This window comes from Sycon ciliatum, chromosome 9 (genome assembly GCF_964019385.1).
Source record: "Sycon ciliatum chromosome 9, ocSycCili1.1, whole genome shotgun sequence".
In the NCBI taxonomy this organism is placed as follows: Eukaryota; Metazoa; Porifera; class Calcarea; order Leucosolenida; family Sycettidae; genus Sycon; species Sycon ciliatum.
Window position 1 is genome coordinate 30428675 of NC_088651.1, and position 15445 is coordinate 30444119.

General features: G+C 44.8%; 1 long non-coding RNA gene across 1 annotated transcript in view; it reads right to left on the minus strand.

The window, feature by feature from the left end:
- Positions 1-328: 328 nt before the first annotated feature.
- LOC135824904 (uncharacterized) overlaps positions 329-15445 on the minus strand; it is a 101221-nt gene continuing 86104 nt past the window's right edge. Inside the window, exon 3 of the long non-coding RNA XR_010554967.1 lies at positions 329-1138. This is a non-coding gene — a long non-coding RNA (uncharacterized LOC135824904). The remainder of the gene's footprint in view (positions 1139-15445) is intronic.

The window sequence follows — 15445 nt, forward strand, 5'->3', positions numbered from 1 at the left end:
ATATTCTACACCTCTGCCGAACCAAAACCAACCTAAAAACCCACTATATATCCCTACTCACATTTTACTAATTTTTAGTCCACGGCTTTTCTTTAAAGCGTCCCCTGATGAGCTACAGACAGCGAAACCGGTCGGGACATGGACCTACTCCACGCACTCTAAATAGTTCGACAAACTGCCATGCTGCCCTACTGCGACTATGCCTTGTGCACATTTCTAAACCCTAACCCTAACCCTAACCCTAACCCTAACCCTAACCCTAACCCTAACCCTAACCCTTACTTTAGTATAGGCACGAGGCGAGGAGTTTGTATTCGGTTAAACGGAGAATTTTGTAGACAGAGGAACAACACAGAATAACATGAGTGAGAACAGCACCTGTTCATTTACCCAGTATTGCCCTAGACAAATAGCTAGCATTGTTAATGACATGACCAATACAAGACTTCTTTCACGAAGAGGATATTAGTTGTAGCATGGTAATGAGGTTCGCTATGTAGGAGCTTTGGGTTCCGATAAGGATAATGTTACTAGAAATCATACATTTGAATTTCATTGTTTAACTAGAACGAAAGAAGGTTGAAATTGAAAGATATGTGAACCAATTTTGGCATGAACAAGGGAATATTTCCAGAAAAGAAACTCACCGAAGGAACAGAAAGTTTCTGCGAAGATACGATAATATAAGATGGCACTGAATGCTGCGGGGTGAGAAAATGCTAAACGCTTTTTTTGAAAATCTAGCCTAAATAAAATACACCAGGGTAAAAATGGAAGAATGTATTCCGAGAGAACCTTAAACGAATAAGAGAAAGAGGGAAAGCAACCCGAATTGCAGAGCCGAATGAAAAGTGCATAATCAGTTACTGTGGGCAGATAAATTCATACTGTGGTTGTGGGGAGGATTCTACAACGCCGTAAGCATCACTTTTTATAAGGGAACTCTCAGCAATATTAGCATCTTCGTATGCTGCATTTTGTGTCTGATTCGGAACTTCAGTCTGCACCGGTTTTCCTTGCATTTTCCGATACACCATTACGGCCACCAACGTCGTTGCCAATATCCCAAACACCATCCCGCCAATACCAGCGCCGATCACGGTGCCAAGTCTGTATAACGATGAGGTTGGAATGACTGCTGCAGGCGAGAAAACACAGTACATTGAATTTTCCAATATCTACAGATAAATACGCTTTCAACTTACGATTTGGGGCAACAGCTCTATGATCAACTTGTACTTTTTTGCAAGCAGAGTATTCCTTTTCCTACATGCTTGAAAACACAGGGACCGTGGCTAGAGACTGCTGGACACGGATTGAAATACTTGTGATAATGTGGTGGTGCACAAGATGTCACTATATGGGCCACGATCAGCTAAAACATGTCTGGGGTTTCGTAAAAATATTGAGAAATGATGGAATGAAAAAAAATGTTTTAGTCCAGCGCGTTCCCGCTGCGCTTCATTCATCAATCGGTGGCGATCATCATTCTATTCTTGTCGAGCTTCGTTCAAACACTTGTTTGGCGGTCTAGTCCAAGTAGCTGGCGAGCAAAGTGTCATGTCCATGTCTAGAAGCGACGCGAGAGCAGCGCGCAAGGCCAGACGATCGCTGTGCATGGCCAGAGTTTGGTCAGGTGTCAGCGAGGCCGTGGCGGCCGGTCTGCAGAGCGACGATGAAACATTTTTTGGATCTGAGGATGATGTACACAGCGAGGCTGAATCTCCGCCGTCGTCCCCAGTAGCGAAGAAGCCTTGTCTGTCTGACACACGGGGAGTGAATTAGGCAAAGAACTGGACGTTCACGTGTCACTTAGTTCTCACGAGTCGTCTGGAGAAGTGTCGGAAGCGGAGGTGACGATCACAAGTGTCATCGCTAGAATTGAAAGATGTTGCAAGTGCAACGCCGCAAACCACTTCACTGCTGTCTTCGCTCCGGAAATTTTGACCATCCGCCGACAAGCGCTGGCTATGAAAAAAAAGGAGAAAGATTCATTCGTTCTGTGGGTGTTATCCGCTGGTATCTGCACAGATGACGCATCGCACGGCGGAACGGTGATTAGTAATCCAAGGCAGCGAGTGAATTGTCGCTACAATTTGTTTGGTCGGATAGTGTGTCGCGAAGTGCTCATGTACTCGTTCAACATTGGCCTGTGGTACCTGCGCAGACTACAGGATCTGTGTACTAATAACGTCTGTTCTCCTGAGCCTCTTGCACGCACAGGTTCTACCCCAGGCAACGCTCACAACGCTGAAGTTCGGCATGGAGTTTCAAAGTTTATCAAAAACTATGCTAGCGTTTATGGTCTACCCATGCCAGCAGCACCACGTGGAAGAGCCAATGATGCACCCACATACTTGCCAGCCTCTGAAATGTATGTCAGTGTCTACAATCACTACTGCAAAGCACACGTGGAAACCCAGCGACTCGTCAGCCTGAGTACATTCAAACGGATTTGGAAATCTGAACACATACAAGTAAAATTCATGGACCCACGCCAAGATGTTTGCGCTAGATGCGAGCAGTTTAGGAACCGCCTGCAAATATTGACTTCGGAGAAGGACAAGAAAGTCCTATATGAAGAGTGGGCGGCACACATTAACCTTGCTATAACTGAATGAGAATTCTACAATGATCGCATTAAACGTGCTAAGGAGGACCCAGCTGCTCTCATGCATGTCACCTTTGACTATTTGGAGAACTTTGGCATACCTTATCACAGTCGTCAACCAGGGCCGGTGTATTTTAAAGTGCTATTTCGCGTGAATGATTTTGGTATAATCAAGGAAGCCATCCCGGAACAGGTTCATCACATCTACGACGAAGGTCAAGCCATTGGTGCATACAATGGGAAGTGTCATGGGCTTAACTGCGTGGTTTCCATGTTGCGCAATTAACTAAGCACTCCTATACTTCTGTTCTCCATGACCACTGTGATAATTGAAGTGGGCAGAACAAAAATAAAACAGTGATGGCATATTGTTGTTGGCGGGTGATGGCAGGACTGGCGAAGGATATCCACCTGTCGTTCATGATTGTTGGGCACACGAGGTGCTCCGTAGATGGAGGTTTTGGCATGGCAAAGAAGAAATTCGGAGCGGCTGACTGCGACATGACTGCTCAGTTGAAGACAACCATCGAGGCATAGGCAGTGCAGAATACAGTCAGTCATGGGCAATGCTCTAACTTAGTTTACTATTGCCGTGGCTGGCTCAACGCCCTTGTCTCAGGGGATTCTGTCCCTGCATTAGCTATGCTTGTCACATGCTATGAGATTGTGTCAAATAATAATAATAACCACTGAGCTATGGGACCAGGCTGAACCTAGAAGGCGCAGAGAAGTTTTTCACTCCAAAGGCAGCTCACAACACGTGCCACACATACTGATGGCACATGGGTCTTTCTCCCTCCCCGGGGGACCAACCACGGTCAGTTTCTGGACCCTACCAGAAGGGAGATAAAAGTGATTAATTCCAATCCTTTCAAAAATAATAATAATAATAATAATTTATACAAAAGAGAAAGACCAAGGAACTACAAAATACGCTATACTGTCCACTAACTCCACCAGTTACTAAACAATCAGCTCATGCGATAACATTGCACGACACTGACCGACGGTACTGACGTTCTGCGATTAACTGGCTAACAGCTCTAGCACATCTTTGAGACGCACTTCAACAGCCTTCCAACGTGGAAGGTTCTAAGTTATAGAAATAACATAAGGAGGGGAAGGTGAGCGCAACCAAGATAAGCACAAGCTGAAAGTCTCAGCTGTGAAGGACGTTGGCGTATATTCGTGCATGTCGATGACGATACTGGCAAGACCATTGGACAATACGGTCTAGGCCTGTGCGGATAATGCTAGCATTATAAGTAGCATTATAGTGTGCGATTTGCAACGAGCATTATGCTAGCATTATAACACTACATTTCCACAAAACCGTCATTATTATACTCAAATGGCCCAACTTATGCGAAAACGAGGCTTAGGCACTGTAGGGTGAAAATCATTTTTTGGAGAAAATTATGTTTTGTAAATACTAAAAAGGTTGTGTCGCGTGGACGCTCGAACACTGAGAAGTGGAACCAAAGAGAATCTGGCTTGTTTGAAGAAGTAGCGGTCATGGCAGGAAGGGTTTCAGCAGTCAGGGAAGTCAAAAGGCTCCCAGGGAGAATATTCCCTGCTACTCCTCTAGGCTCTACTGTTAACAACGAAGGGTTTTTTGAGCTGATCGAACCGGTTCCATCTCAGGGCCTACACTCAGGGATGGCGAAATTTCTGCGCTAGCCGGTGCTTGCGGAAAATGGTGAAGAAATCGTCTCCAGTTACAGTCGTGATGGCGATAGCGAGGAGAACTTGGACGACATCGATCCAGCGAATCGAAGTAAGGAAATACTAGCTGTTTCTGGGCCTCACACAAAGGGAACACGCGCAGCAGAGCTCATACGTTTGCAGCAAGTTCACGAGGAAAAAGGCTTGAAGCGCAGCGTGAAACCTGTTTTGAATTAAAGTCCTTGGCGATGAAGTGCTACTGAATGCCAGGCGAATGAGCGAGCAAATCGAGAGGCCTCCACTTGAGACATTCCCCGCTGGACAGCTAGCTGCAAGGGATTGTATGGAGCAATAGCAGCATAAAATTAGCTTTATGATCATGATTTTCTGGCATTTTCCATGCCGTCTTCGTAGAACTATGAAACGTGCACAATATTATTATTATTAATATTTATTGCAACATCTCAAGACTCGGCGGAAACACCGGCCAATATTACGAGAGTGGGTGATTGCCAACCACGGCGATAAATAGAAAGAAGGGGAGGGAAAAAGAAAGAGTAGCAAAACGAACAGCAATACTGCCCAAACCAAGCCATTTTTCCATACTTACTACTGGTGAAATGCTGGCATTACATGGGAACAGCAGCATTATAAGTAGCATTTTGATTCAGTTTTTCTGGCATTGCCATTAGTATTATCCCGCAAAATAACAAGCATTATCCGCCCAGGCCTAACACAGGCAAACCACGATTCATGGTCGCAAAGCAACATTCCACACAACTTGAGATAATATTATTAATAATAATGTATTTAAAGAGTCGGCGTGGAGAAAGCAATTTTATTAGTGCAATAAGGAGTATAATAGATGCAGACATGGCCAGACAACAACGAGTTCATGGAATGTTTAAGGATTTTTATGTTATTCAAAATCGATTTTCGTGTTCCGCTCATCTGTGAATAGTATCGGAACTGAGGGTACTGTGTACAAAAATAGAACATTTTATAACAGCATAATTAAAAGTGTGAACGCAAAAGGAAGTGCTACAGCATTTCATAATAGGTGTCAAACATAGTGCTGACATATATAACTGAGTGCAGGCACAAAGCATTAGGTGATACAGTGCAACATGACACAACACTGGTGGTGATGGTGATGAGGACGATGATGATGAAGATGAGACGGAGGACGAGGATAAGGCGGAGGAGGTTGAAGGAAAGGAGCGGGATGAGACTGAAGAGAGCGACGTGAGCAAAAAGTCAGCTTTATTTTGTCACTTGTTATCACGTCCAGATTGTCTTAGTGTGTACGATGATTCTCACTTTTCTGTTTTGTGCCGTGCAAGTTATGTTGAGCAGTTGAAGGTTCTGGAAGCTGTATGTATTCGTGGGCATAATCCTGTTCTTTGTAAACAAAAGAAGCATGTAGTCGCGCTAAAGTTGTTTTCGTAGCTGGTTATCAGATGTAAATGTTGTGTCATGTTGCACTGTATCACCTCATGCTTTGTGCCTGCACTCAGTTATAATATTCTATATGTTAGCACTAGGGCTGAAACAATTATACCGATAACTTGCATATCGATCGTTAAGAGTGCAATCGATAATTGTTAGTGTTCAAAACGAGTGCTAACGATTTTTATGCATGCACATCAGTGACAGTATTCTAGCCATTGTACTCCATCCGATAGTGAATACGAGTACAATCATGTACTTCTATGTCGCGAACCATGGACATACCCTTTACATAAACCACTCGAAGCAGACCATATTTTCCTTAGTGCCCAATTTTCTTGTGAATCAAGACTGACCTGAATATTTACAAGGGGAGAGCGATAATATAGGTGAGTCGGAGTGTATGCCTGTAGCAGTAGTGTGCCGTGAAAGTGTCTTGCGTACAGCGTCAGCAGAAATATACAAGCGATAAATATACAAACGCATCGAAATTAGCTCCCAAGGAGTAGCGAAGAATCAAAGAGAAGCAAGAAGAGCACCAAGTTGTGGAACTAAAACAGCTCCACGTGCATGTAGCTGAAAAGGTGACACATAAAGATACGCACGGTGCAACGAGTCCAACTGTGAGCATGAAAATGGATAGTGAAGGCCATCAAAGATGCCGATAGTCGTACACACAGTCCGTGTTGGATGTCGGTGCGTGTGCAAGCCAAGGTGCATGGGTTCAAACTGAATCAAAGGGTGCCCGGAACGGAAACATTAGAAATGCAACGAAGTGCAAGGTGAGAAAAAGGGTGCCCAGAATTGAACCTTAGATATACAAACGAGTGCAAGATGAGAAAAAGGGTGTCACAAAGGGATGCGAGTGATTGAACGTACAGATCATGCACTGAACAAGGATACATGTATACGTAGACCTACGTAGCTGTGAATTCTTGGATATACATGCATTGTGCTCGTGACTACGAATAAATCCGATCGCATTCGCGACACTCCCGCCCGCTGAAAGTTACTACCATAGTTATGAAATAGCATACGCGTGAGTGAACAATTACAACTGTGAAATGAAGTGTTGAAAGAGAAAAATTGAGTGGAAACAGTTATTTGTATCAGACTGAATTAGTGTTGATCATGGTCTGCAGGGTTTGCCGTGATCTCACAGCCGCTGCCCTTACCGGTCGATCACTGGCTGGTACTGATGTATTCGATGCTGCCGTTGGCTCTGCTGGCTGCTCTGCCGGTGTTTCTAGTGTTGTACACTCAATTGGGAACAACAGACACAGCGGGCGGACAATGCTCTTTCCAGCTGTTAATCTAACAGTAGCTGAGGTAGGTTGTTTATCCTGATTAAAGTGTAATTCCGTGATCTTGCCGAGTGGCCAAGTACTTCTTGGTTGCAGCTGTTCCTTTATCAGTACTATACTGCCAACGGATGGGGATTCCTTTGATAGTGTACGTTGCTGTTTGAGACCAGAGTCTCCACGCTCACGTAGCGACGTCAGGTATTCTTCCCGCCATTGTTTCCAAAACATGTCCAATTGATTTGTTTGCTGACCGAGTTTCTGCAGCATAAACTCTGCTGAGCTGACCGATATTGCAAAATCGGGGTCAGTGACATCGATGGTGGTTTGCGGTATCCCGAGACAGGCATTCACGTTTAGAAGTCTAGCAGGGGTGATTACAAGACCATTCAGTTCCTCGCTAGCATACGTCAGAGGTCGAGAATTAATGACTCCTTCTACTTCAGCTAGTAGAGTAATGAGGTCCATGAGTGAAAGCAATTTGCGACCAATACATTTCCGTAAGCATCGTTTGGTGACCTGCACCATTCGTTCGTACAAACCGCCCATCCACGGAGAAAGTTGTGTGATGAATTTCCATTCAATTCCATTACTCGAGAGATAGTTTTGAACATTCTGATCCGTCTGCACAGAGTCCCAGAGCTTATTCAGTGTTTGGTCTGCCAATTTGAATTGCTGGGCATTGTCAGAGACAATCTTCACAGGTACTCCTCTCCGTGCTATGAATCTTCTGAAGGACATTAAGAATGCATCAGTTGACATATCCGTTACTAGTTCTAAATGAACTGCTCGCGTTGTAAAACATGTGAACAGTACCACCCAGCATTTCATCGTGCCTTCGTTAGATTTGTAATTCAACGGTCCAAAGTAATCTACACCCGTGAACTCAAACGGTAGCGACTCCATTAATCTTTCCTTGGGCAAAGGAGCGAGTTTAGGCATTCGAAACGGGCCACCCTCGTGCCGCTTACATGTCAAACATTTCTTTAGTACTGTTTTTACCGTTTCTCGTCCACGAGTGATCCAGAATCTTTTCCGTGATTCGTTAAGTGTGTGGTTTGTTCCGGAATGAAGTAACATTTTGTGGTAGTTCATGATAATTAGTTCCGCCAATTGATCTTTGCCAGGAAGTAAGATAGGGCATTTCGATTGACTATCAATAGCATTTTCCATTCGTCCTTTACATCTGAGGAGTCCCATTTCGTCAACAAACAGACCGAGTTTGTTGATCAAATCCGTAGATTTCTGCTTCTTGAGTGCTTCAAATTCATCATTGTAGTGTTGTTGTTGTGTAAATTGTATCCATTTCGATTCCGCTCGTTGGTATTCGTCACGTGAGATGGTGGTACCAACCGATTTTTTGTGGATTTTATCAATAAATTTCTGTACATACGCTGTGACTCTGACTAGTTTCCCGAAAGAAGTGAAACGTTCCGGGTCAATGCCTGCTGGTGATCCGTCAGGACCCTCCCCCTGCACGAAATTAGCGGTGACAGGAGTAGCCTCTATTGGTTCGTGGCTTGCCGGCCACTCTGTTTCGCCAGCTAGCCAGCTGGGACCATTCCACCAGGCACCACGGTTCAGATCATCAACACCAGCTCCTCTTGACGCCAAGTCTGCTGGGTTTTGTGATGATCCGACGTACAGAAACTTTAATTTGTGGGAACGAATTTCCTGTACTCGCCTTGCCACAAACTTGGGTAATTTTCCATTTGAATTGTTAAGCCAGCCAAGTACGCATTTTGAATCTGACCATAAGTACGTATTTTCTAGTTTCACGGGAAGTTCCTTTTCCAGGAATGTGGCTACACGAGAACCCAACAGTACCGCAAGAAGCTCTAGTCTTGGAATGGATAATTCCTTGACTGGGGCCACCCGTGTTTTCGAGAAGATTACGTTGACCGAGCCACCAATTTCACGTAAGTATGCAACGGTGCCATAACCCTCCTTCGAGGCATCACAGAACACGTGTAATTCGTATTGGCTGTTGGGTGTCCAAGACATGGCACCTCTTGGAATTTCTGTGGCTGAAGCTTCCGTCATCTCTGCCGCAATCTTGACCCATTGACTGGTTATTTCCTCTGGGAGGTCATCATCCCAGCTGATGTCTAATTTCCATACACGTTGCAGAAGAGATTTGGCTTTGAGTACGACAGGTGAGAAATATCCCATTGGGTCGTAAAATGACGCAATGACACTCAGCAATTGCCTCTTGGTTTTAACTGACTTTGTGTCGGCGTTGTTCGACGGGACGTTGATTGTGTCTGTTACCGTGTTCCATTCCATTCCCAACACCTTCACATTTTCCGATTTTGTTTTGTCTTCGTCAGGAAGTGCTTGCAGGAAGTCATCACTGTTGCTTGCCCATTCGCGCAGGTTCATCGATGCGCTGTTGAACATTTCCTTTGCCTCCTGATAGTAAGTAATGGCATTGTCGACAGAATCTACGCCACCGAGTACATTGTCCACATAGGTATTTCTCAGAATACTGTCAGCAACCTCAGTACCTTGTTTGGCTAGGTGATGTTCAATTGTTGCGGAGAGCAAGTATGGACTCGAAATTACCCCAAAAGGGACTCTCGCGAATCTCAGCACCTCCACATTGTCTGGTGTAGGTGGCAATTCGATGTTCTTGACCCATAGGAAGCGCGTTACATCTCGATCTGTCATGTTCAATCCAACTTGCAAGAACGCCTTCTCTACATCACTTGTTATTGCGATTGGTTCCATGCGGAAGCGTACCAGCATCCCGCATAGGTCCGGTAACAGCAGTGGACCACGCTCTAAACAGTCATTTAGGCTCTTGTTGTTCGATTTTGTCTTTGCTGAAGCGTCGTACACGATTCTGATCTTTGTTGTGTTGCTTCCCGGTTTAATGATACAATGGTGTGGAATGTAGTGGTGTGGTTTTGCCTGCTCACTGGTTTCTGTGACTCTCTCAACCATTCCCTTCTCCATTTGTTCTTGTATGATGTCGTCATACTGCTTTAATACTTCTGGCGTTTTCTTAACCCGATTTAAGAGGGATTTCAGCCGACCGTAGGCTAGCTCGTAATTCTCCGGTAGATCCGTAGCGTCCTCTTTCCACGGCCACGATACAAAGTATCTCCCATTGACAAATCTGATAGTATTTTCAAAATTGTCTGCGGTCGGATTTTCCATGTTAATTTCACATTCTTCTTCAATTCCAACGTGTTCGAGTTTCCAGAATTTTTCCATGTCAAATTCGAAGGTATCCGCGCTCGCCGTTGGCCACGTCGTGAGTACAGCATCACTCACTATTTCCTCTGATTCCATGTTGCCAGATGGGTTGCCAGATGGTAAATACCCAAACGTTGATTTTACCATGTGTGTGCCATTCTGCAATGTGGTGCTACCTTCGGTTATGAATTCATGATAGTAATCTAAACCAATCAGTATGTCCACAACACATTTCTCTGGTTGCTGTACAGGTGGTTCCGCAAGAGGCATGTCATGCAGCTTCACATCGTTAGGAAGCGGGAACCGTTGAATTGGGTGACACATGATGGACGTGACATTTACGCAGACCTCCGTGCACGATTTGTCTGGTTGTGCAATTCGTAAATTGACTCTTGGCATGGTTTCGATTTTCCGTTTTTCGTTACCAAAGCTTGACACTGAGATTGTGTCCTCTCCAATCTTGTTACATTGCAGTTTGTGGCATAGGGATTCAGTGATAAAGGATCTAGTTGCTCCGGTGTCGAATAAAATCCGAGCATGGCATTCCTTGGTCCCACTTTCATTTGATACTTCTGTAGCTGCAGTTTGTAAAACCGTTTTCTTGTGATCTGAGATTGCCACTCCCATTGTTGTTTGAATTGGGGATGACACATTCCCTGTGCCTTTTACGTGTGTTTTCAGGTAAGATAGCTTCTCCACATCAGACAAAGATTTATTTGCGTGAACAGTGGCAGTAAACATATCTTGAAATTCCTTAAATTTCATTACATCACCATCAAAAGTGAACAATTCCAGTTTAGGCAATTTGACCGTGTTACCAGTTTTATTGCTAGCATTACTCTGAGAATTCGTCAAATTTGTCATGATGCTCTGATTGCTTTGATTCATTGATACCATTTCCGACAGCAGTCTGTCGAGTTTGTCGTCATCCATTATAGTTGCTGTAGTTCCTGCCGCCATTGCCGTGGCTGCAGGTTGCGGATCCTTTTTTTGACATTCCATTTGTAAGAATTTTAGTGACACCAAATTAATGTTAGTTACACGTATAAATTCATCCATTTGTTCGATCCATTCCGTTTGATTTTCCTTGAATTCCTGGTCGTCAGACCCTTTTATTTCGTACCTGTTAATTAAATCAGTATACTTTTCCAGCGATATTTCGAGTGCCTCGAGATGCGAGTCCAATTGGAAATTGTGTTGACATAGCTCTCTGACTGCTGCTGGATCCGATTCAATGTCCGTTGAGATTGCCGAGAGGAAACTACCCGTTGTCGTTTCCATATCTTTGATTGTCTTGTGGTGACGAGCAGCCTTTTGGCGCTTGCCCCTCACCGCCGCTTGGTTTTCCATGGTTCGTCGGTCGTTCAAATTCCTGTACTAGGAGAGTCGCCGCTCGACTCTCCCGGGTTTCGGCACCAAAATGTCGCGAACCATGGACATACCCTTTACATAAACCACTCGAAGCAGACCATATTTTCCTTAGTGCCCAATTTTCTTGTGAATCAAGACTGACCTGAATATTTACAAGGGGAGAGCGATAATATAGGTGAGTCGGAGTGTATGCCTGTAGCAGTAGTGTGCCGTGAAAGTGTCTTGCGTACAGCGTCAGCAGAAATATACAAGCGATAAATATACAAACGCATCGAAATTAGCTCCCAAGGAGTAGCGAAGAATCAAAGAGAAGCAAGAAGAGCACCAAGTTGTGGAACTAAAACAGCTCCACGTGCATGTAGCTGAAAAGGTGACACATAAAGATACGCACGGTGCAACGAGTCCAACTGTGAGCATGAAAATGGATAGTGAAGGCCATCAAAGATGCCGATAGTCGTACACACAGTCCGTGTTGGATGTCGGTGCGTGTGCAAGCCAAGGTGCATGGGTTCAAACTGAATCAAAGGGTGCCCGGAACGGAAACATTAGAAATGCAACGAAGTGCAAGGTGAGAAAAAGGGTGCCCAGAATTGAACCTTAGATATACAAACGAGTGCAAGATGAGAAAAAGGGTGTCACAAAGGGATGCGAGTGATTGAACGTACAGATCATGCACTGAACAAGGATACATGTATACGTAGACCTACGTAGCTGTGAATTCTTGGATATACATGCATTGTGCTCGTGACTACGAATAAATCCAATCGCATTCGCGACACTCCCGCCCGCTGAAAGTTACTACCATAGTTATGAAATAGCATACGCGTGAGTGAACAATTACAACTGTGAAATGAAGTGTTGAAAGAGAAAAATTGAGTGGAAACAGTTATTTGTATCAGACTGAATTAGTGTTGATCATGGTCTGCAGGGTTTGCCGTGATCTCACAGCCGCTGCCCTTACCGGTCGATCACTGGCTGGTACTGATGTATTCGATGCTGCCGTTGGCTCTGCTGGCTGCTCTGCCGGTGTTTCTAGTGTTGTACACTCAATTGGGAACAACAGACACAGCGGGCGGACAATGCTCTTTCCAGCTGTTAATCTAACAGTAGCTGAGGTAGGTTGTTTATCCTGATTAAAGTGTAATTCCGTGATCTTGCCGAGTGGCCAAGTACTTCTTGGTTGCAGCTGTTCCTTTATCAGTACTATACTGCCAACGGATGGGGATTCCTTTGATAGTGTACGTTGCTGTTTGAGACCAGAGTCTCCACGCTCACGTAGCGACGTCAGGTATTCTTCCCGCCATTGTTTCCAAAACATGTCCAATTGATTTGTTTGCTGACCGAGTTTCTGCAGCATAAACTCTGCTGAGCTGACCGATATTGCAAAATCGGGGTCAGTGACATCGATGGTGGTTTGCGGTATCCCGAGACAGGCATTCACGTTTAGAAGTCTAGCAGGGGTGATTACAAGACCATTCAGTTCCTCGCTAGCATACGTCAGAGGTCGAGAATTAATGACTCCTTCTACTTCAGCTAGTAGAGTAATGAGGTCCATGAGTGAAAGCAATTTGCGACCAATACATTTCCGTAAGCATCGTTTGGTGACCTGCACCATTCGTTCGTACAAACCGCCCATCCACGGAGAAAGTTGTGTGATGAATTTCCATTCAATTCCATTACTCGAGAGATAGTTTTGAACATTCTGATCCGTCTGCACAGAGTCCCAGAGCTTATTCAGTGTTTGGTCTGCCAATTTGAATTGCTGGGCATTGTCAGAGACAATCTTCACAGGTACTCCTCTCCGTGCTATGAATCTTCTGAAGGACATTAAGAATGCATCAGTTGACATATCCGTTACTAGTTCTAAATGAACTGCTCGCGTTGTAAAACATGTGAACAGTACCACCCAGCATTTCATCGTGCCTTCGTTAGATTTGTAATTCAACGGTCCAAAGTAATCTACACCCGTGAACTCAAACGGTAGCGACTCCATTAATCTTTCCTTGGGCAAAGGAGCGAGTTTAGGCATTCGAAACGGGCCACCCTCGTGCCGCTTACATGTCAAACATTTCTTTAGTACTGTTTTTACCGTTTCTCGTCCACGAGTGATCCAGAATCTTTTCCGTGATTCGTTAAGTGTGTGGTTTGTTCCGGAATGAAGTAACATTTTGTGGTAGTTCATGATAATTAGTTCCGCCAATTGATCTTTGCCAGGAAGTAAGATAGGGCATTTCGATTGACTATCAATAGCATTTTCCATTCGTCCTTTACATCTGAGGAGTCCCATTTCGTCAACAAACAGACCGAGTTTGTTGATCAAATCCGTAGATTTCTGCTTCTTGAGTGCTTCAAATTCATCATTGTAGTGTTGTTGTTGTGTAAATTGTATCCATTTCGATTCCGCTCGTTGGTATTCGTCACGTGAGATGGTGGTACCAACCGATTTTTTGTGGATTTTATCAATAAATTTCTGTACATACGCTGTGACTCTGACTAGTTTCCCGAAAGAAGTGAAACGTTCCGGGTCAATGCCTGCTGGTGATCCGTCAGGACCCTCCCCCTGCACGAAATTAGCGGTGACAGGAGTAGCCTCTATTGGTTCGTGGCTTGCCGGCCACTCTGTTTCGCCAGCTAGCCAGCTGGGACCATTCCACCAGGCACCACGGTTCAGATCATCAACACCAGCTCCTCTTGACGCCAAGTCTGCTGGGTTTTGTGATGATCCGACGTACAGAAACTTTAATTTGTGGGAACGAATTTCCTGTACTCGCCTTGCCACAAACTTGGGTAATTTTCCATTTGAATTGTTAAGCCAGCCAAGTACGCATTTTGAATCTGACCATAAGTACGTATTTTCTAGTTTCACGGGAAGTTCCTTTTCCAGGAATGTGGCTACACGAGAACCCAACAGTACCGCAAGAAGCTCTAGTCTTGGAATGGATAATTCCTTGACTGGGGCCACCCGTGTTTTCGAGAAGATTACGTTGACCGAGCCACCAATTTCACGTAAGTATGCAACGGTGCCATAACCCTCCTTCGAGGCATCACAGAACACGTGTAATTCGTATTGGCTGTTGGGTGTCCAAGACATGGCACCTCTTGGAATTTCTGTGGCTGAAGCTTCCGTCATCTCTGCCGCAATCTTGACCCATTGACTGGTTATTTCCTCTGGGAGGTCATCATCCCAGCTGATGTCTAATTTCCATACACGTTGCAGAAGAGATTTGGCTTTGAGTACGACAGGTGAGAAATATCCCATTGGGTCGTAAAATGACGCAATGACACTCAGCAATTGCCTCTTGGTTTTAACTGACTTTGTGTCGGCGTTGTTCGACGGGACGTTGATTGTGTCTGTTACCGTGTTCCATTCCATTCCCAACACCTTCACATTTTCCGATTTTGTTTTGTCTTCGTCAGGAAGTGCTTGCAGGAAGTCATCACTGTTGCTTGCCCATTCGCGCAGGTTCATCGATGCGCTGTTGAACATTTCCTTTGCCTCCTGATAGTAAGTAATGGCATTGTCGACAGAATCTACGCCACCGAGTACATTGTCCACATAGGTATTTCTCAGAATACTGTCAGCAACCTCAGTACCTTGTTTGGCTAGGTGATGTTCAATTGTTGCGGAGAGCAAGTATGGACTCGAAATTACCCCAAAAGGGACTCTCGCGAATCTCAGCACCTCCACATTGTCTGGTGTAGGTGGCAATTCGATGTTCTTGACCCATAGGAAGCGCGTTACATCTCGATCTGTCATGTTCAATCCAACTTGCAAGAACGCCTTCTCTACATCACTTGTTATTGCGATTGGTTCCATGCGGAAGCGTACCAGCATCCCGCATAGGTC